Here is a 6,064-nt window from a genome sequence, read left to right as displayed (position 1 = left end):
CGGTACTTGTCTGACTGCATTGTGCCAAGTGTAAAGTTTGGTGGAGGGGGGGGGTTATGGTGGGGGGTTGTTTTTCAGGGGTAAGGCTTGGCCCCTTAGTTCCCGTGAGGGAACTCTTAAGGCATCAGCATACCAATACATTTTGGACAATTTCATGCTCCCAACTTGGTGGGAACAGTTTTGGGGTGGCCCCTTCCTGTTCCAACATGACTGCACACCGGTGCACAAAGCAAGGTCCATAAAGACATGGATGAGCGAGTTTGGGGTGCAGGAACTTGACTGGCCTGCAGAGAGTTCTGAGCTCAACCCGATAGAACACCTTTGGGATGAATTAGAGCGGAGACTGCGAGCCAGGCCTTCTCGTCCAATATCAGTACCTGACCTCACAAATGCGCTTCTGGAAGAATGGTCAAACATTCACATAGACACACTCCTAAGAGTTGAAGCTGTTATAGCAGCAAAGGGCCAACTCAATATTGAACCGTACGGACTAAGACTGGGATGCGTGTAAAGGCAGGCGTCCCAATACTTTTGGCAATATAGTGTAGATCTATCCTTGTGATGTCAAACAGATGATACATAAGAGGACATCACTCCAATAAAAGACAGCAAAGTCTACAGCTGGCCATACACTGGTAGATGTAAGTATTTTAAAATCTCGAAATGTTAACATTTCATTAGAACATTCGATAATGCCATCAGAGACTTGTAGAAGTTTAAAATGTTTCCTTTTAAATATTAGATCTTGGAACAAGTTCTCAAACGAAAAAAAAAAACAATCACACAAAAGAAATGAACATGAATCCATATTATGGTGAAACTGCTTTGCAAAAGTTACAAATGACAGGCCCAGGACAACCCTTGCAATGGATATGCAATGCAATTAAGACTCCCATTCTGACATCTTGGTTTTGATATTTTTCTGAGGAATTGGGCTGGTATTAGAAATATATTATAACTGTACACTATATGTAGATGTATTGGACAGAATGAGCAGTGGAGCAGCAAATGCAATGCTTTTATGAAAAGAATAGTAACTCACTAAGACAGGCCAGTTTGAGGTGTGTGCTCAGTAGATGTAAAATAAATGGGCTGTCATTGCCTAACGCACTTTAACGCAAAACATTAAGCTGTGTGCTATTGAAACCAGCCTGAGGGCTCATTCACACCATGTCCGGACCAGATCTGGAAACAAAAGTGCGGCGCATTTGTGAGTGCTTTTTGTGGGAGGGCGGGGGGGCTGTCATTATGCAATGTGTGTGAGTAAGCTGGTGAACAGACATGTTTTATATGTATGCAGGCATATTCTTTGTGATGGCTATTGCAATCTTGAAACAACATACTCACAGGAGACATCGTTTTTGGGTGTACCCACCCTTGAAGCTAAGAGAATCGAAGGGTGAATTTTGGACTTTATACAAGGACTTGCGGGCAGATCCAGGAAAGTTTTTTTTTTTCATTCACTCTTATGTCTATTTGAAGGTAATATGTGTTATTTATCCACAGGCCCCATTTTTTTGAATTCATTCTGTTGAGTTGCGATGCATTTTTGGCACGCTTTTTGCGTTCTATTGCATTCCATGGCCAAGAAAATGTGACCTGCAGTATTTTTCCCTGCATTGGAACAGAGTGCACTGTTGTGAACGGAGCCCATAAATCCCATACAAATATATCGGGATGCATTTTTGGTGCGGAAGAAAAACGTAATGGTCTGGATCTGATCTGGCCATGGTGTGACTAGGCACCCAAGGTTTTAAAACAAAGCTTGTTTTCAATGTATAGTTTTATAATTCATGTTCATTCATCACATGCTGAGCTCACTAAAAAGGTCTATCTGACTGAAAACAGTAGGGTCTCTGCAGTCCCTAATCATGTGAAACACCTGCTATGCACCCAATAGCAGAGACCCTGATACATTTGCGTAGGCTGTAAGTGACATCAACTCAGAGCAGTGTTTTTATTCACTGCAAGAAAGGTGGATTTTATTTACTGCAAGATATATTGTTTGGTAATGCTGATTTATCAAGTTTCCTATTGATTCATGTGAAGTGTGGCTTTTTTGTTTTCCTTTTCCATTTTAAAGACTCTTCTCAATGTAGGGGGGGCATAAGTATTTTGCAAGACCCTGACTACATAACTCAGAAGCCTGTAGTATGTTGTCAGCAGGCAATTAACTATGAAGAGAAATTTTAATTTGAGTGCGTTTACGAGTTGCAGAAAATCTAGAAACTCTTCAGATTTAAAGGGAAATTTTTTTAACATGAAATTACAGATCTTGGTTTAATTGTAAATTGTTTAGCATGACAATTATTATACATTATATCAATTTAAAAAATGGAGTTAAACTGTCTGGTTAAAATAGAAATATTTACAAAGTCATAATTCATTCTAATAGGCTTTATGTAAAGCTATTAGACAAAAATAATGGTGCTGATCTGCACAGAATTATAAGATCGCAGCAGGTTGTCAGATGCAATAAATTGTATTCAAAATGTTCAAGCCTTGGGAACACTAAACCTTTAATATAAACTGTCACCTGTGAGGACTTTAGAGGTTAATATGTTTAGTGACTCACTGAATAATTTTTGCAGGGGATTAAACGTGACATATTATTCATTTTTTGTAAAGTCTTCAGTCTTAAAAGGGACAGTTTGCCCAAACTGATATTTCTGTTTTTGGTAGATGCTGAAGTGTTAAATCAATTGACAGTTGCTAGACATGTGCACAACACAAACATTTATTTCCAGACAAAACAAATGAAAACGAAAAACATTTTCATTCGTTTCCTAAAAGGAAACTAATTTTAATGTTTCGGATTCGGAGGAAACAAGCCCCCGAGTCTGAAATCGCAGAACAAGCGGTGGCCATATTGCCCGTCGGCACATTCAGCGCATGCGCGTTGCCATTTTGGAGTAGATGTTGGTATACACTAAGATGGCGGCATCCACATGTTCAAGCTCCGCCATTTTGGTGTGTACCAAGATCTACTCCAAAATGGCGGCGCAGAAAGCGCCGGTGCCCGATCTGGCCACCGCTGGTTCAGCATGTGACGTCATACGCTCCACCTCCAAGATGGTGACAGGCATGCACAGAACACACTGATGACAGATATGGCTGCCGGCGTGTTCTGAAAACTGATTTATGTATGCCCGATTATCATTTTAGTATATTCGGGCATATATTAAATTTGTCATTTTGGATTCTGACGAATCGCTGAATCAACTGATTGTTGTTGATTTGCAGGTTCATTCGAATCCTGATGCACATTTCTAACAGTTTCCTTCATCTTTCAAGGACGGTATTGGTAAGATCCTTGTGCACAACTTATCATGGTCATTATGAGGGGTTCCCATACATGCTGCTTGCTTTTGTTATTTTATTACTGATATCTCATTAAGAGGTGCTAGAACACAATACATAAGCAGGCAGGATCACCCAAACCTCCTAGGCAGACAAAAACAGAGCTGCGATTTTTTGCAAGAAAATCTTATTCTTAAAGTATCCGGTATATACAAGAAGCCAGGAGCTGACCCAGCCCACTGTCACTAAAATAACCCTTTTGGGTAAATTGACACTTTAAAATAAAACTAGTGATTTATTTCTAGAAAGCTGAATACCATTATTCTGAGTTAATGTGGAACTCCAGCCCCCACCCCCTTGTACCTCACCGCTATCCCTTTTAAGAAAAAAAAAAGTATACTTGCCTTTTATCCTGCATTCTTCAGGCCGGTCTGGGGATGTCATGGGCCCTTCCTCTCTGTCTTCATTAATGGGTGGTCCTTCCTCCTGAAATGAGTGGCACCCGCATGATGATGTGTGAGCTCTGCTCCATCCAGGAGTATTATGAGCATAATGCACCCATAGTGGATGTGTCATTGACAGCCTGGGTTCACAGGAAGTAGACCAGTTTTAAATGCCTATTGTTGTAAGTGTGTGGGGGGCAGCACTGGATAGTAGTTAAGTATTGCAACAAGACAATGGATTTTTTACATTTTTTTCACAGAGTGGTTTTGAGTTTTAACCTGTCGGCTGTTTTCAACTTTCTAAAATGAAAAGCCCTCCTTACAGCAGAAATTACAGGGAGCAGCAAAAATTCTATTTGCTGCTCCAGTTCTGATTTTACTTTGTCCCAACTATCTCTGCTTGGGGTGCTAAGCACCACCCATGGAAATGAGCCTCACACATCACTCCCTGTTAGATTGAAACATCTTTATTGCTCATTGAGCCATTGTCATTGGACCAAGATGGTGTTTGAACAGGGCTTCGCTAATGGGCAGTATTCAAGCCCAAGCACGGGGAAGTAGAGGCTTGGTATCAAAAGCACAATCACAGAGGCATGCACAGAAGGTGCCTAAGGTTTTTACCTTTTAAAAGTTTAAAAAACGGCAGTGCTTTGAAAATTTCAAGGGATTGGCAGAAATTGAGGGCCCATTTACACTTACATGTTACATGTGTTACAGTGCCATTCTGCTAAATAGCACCCCAAAACACTAAGGCAGTGCATGCTAGTGTGGTGTGTTGTGTTACATAAAATAGATTATATGATTTTCAGGATATTAAAGCCTATAATGTTGCGGATCTCTGCACGTACCATGTGTTTTTCTTGTAAAGCCTGTAGTTTCTTTACATTCCATCTGTCAAAAAAGACTTGTCACAAGTTCCAGCTTTAGGGTGGCTCCATCCCCTTGCAGGGTCCCATGGAGCCACCTCTCTGTGCACATTGCCAGCTTGGATTGCAACCGAGTGTCCCTCCCTGCTTGCGTCCACACATACAGATAGTACCAGAAGCCTACAGTGGCAAGCCACTCCTCTGCTTTTCCCTCCTTCTAGTAAGCTGATTGACAGTAGTGTGAGACTGCACTGTGCAAGTGACTAGTTCTCTGTGACATGCTCAGTGTGCTCACCTACCTGCACAGAAGTCCAGGGAAGTGGTGCAGAGCACTCTTGAGCTGGTGGCAGGGGACAGTTTAAAAGTGTTGGACAAAAAGTTATTAAACAATTTACTAAACTTTCCCATCCTGAACAGAGTGAATTAATTTACAAATGGGTGCGTTTGATACTACATTGGCAGCTCATTCATTTCAACAGGACAAAGCGGAGTCAACATTGAGTCTTTAGTTATATTTTTATTCAGTCAGGGAAGACTTTCATTCATTAAAAGGAGTGAAGAGAAATATATTAAAAAACTGGCTACCAAAACCACCGAAATGATCATATCATTGTGGGAACTGCAAGGCAATTTTATATATGTACACCGTGAAGGAATTTCTAAATCCACAGGGTGGATCAATGGTTTAGTTGAGTCCTTGATAAATTGCAGTACCACAAGATTGGTGTATGTAGCAAAATGCCCCTGTCCTCTCTTGTATGTGCGCAAAACTATTAAAGAGTTAAGAAGGAGAATACTTGAACACATGTTTTAAAAGTGAGAAAAACATAAAAGCAGTACAGATGTCTTAAAGTGACATTAAATGCAAAAACTTTTTTCCCTCCCCCAATGTTAATTAAATCACTTACCTTAAATGATGTCTCTTAATCCGATCTTCCTCTTCTTCTTTTCTATCCTTTTCAGCCTTCTCTCCAGCGCTGCTGCGGGTCTTTGATCCAGCGCTGACTCCTCTGTCCTTGCTGGCACTTCCTGTCCCACGGTGTCTGCATGCGGGTGCACGCGTCCATAGACTTACCTTGTGTCTCTCCTCGACTGATAGCAGTAGATATATGGAAAAAAAAGGAGGGTTTAGAAATCCTTTAACCTTCCTGGCTGTAATAGCGAGTGTGGCTCGGGGGTAACTTCCCGTACCAAAAGCGGTAACCCTGAGCCACACACGGGCGTCTTCCGGGTTCCTTCTCTTCGAGCGCTGGCATTGCAGGGGGGCGGAACCGGCGAGAAATTCAAAACTAAAAAATAATGAGATAATCATACCGCCTGGGAGGTTAAGGGTTGGGGGCATTCAAGTGGAAAAAATGTGTCCTAGGAAAGGTGATTTGAATTTAAAATTATTAAGTTCTGAAGCCAAATGGATGTTCACTCTGGATTTTAAAAGCTCAAATGGCCTAAAGAAGT

The sequence above is a fragment of the Nanorana parkeri genome, unplaced genomic scaffold (genome assembly GCF_000935625.1).
Source record: "Nanorana parkeri isolate BGI_ZX_2015 unplaced genomic scaffold, ASM93562v1 scaffold83, whole genome shotgun sequence".
Classification (NCBI taxonomy): Eukaryota; Metazoa; Chordata; class Amphibia; order Anura; family Dicroglossidae; genus Nanorana; species Nanorana parkeri.
The sequence above is the reverse complement of the archived record's forward strand: the minus strand, read 5'-3'. Positions refer to the sequence as shown.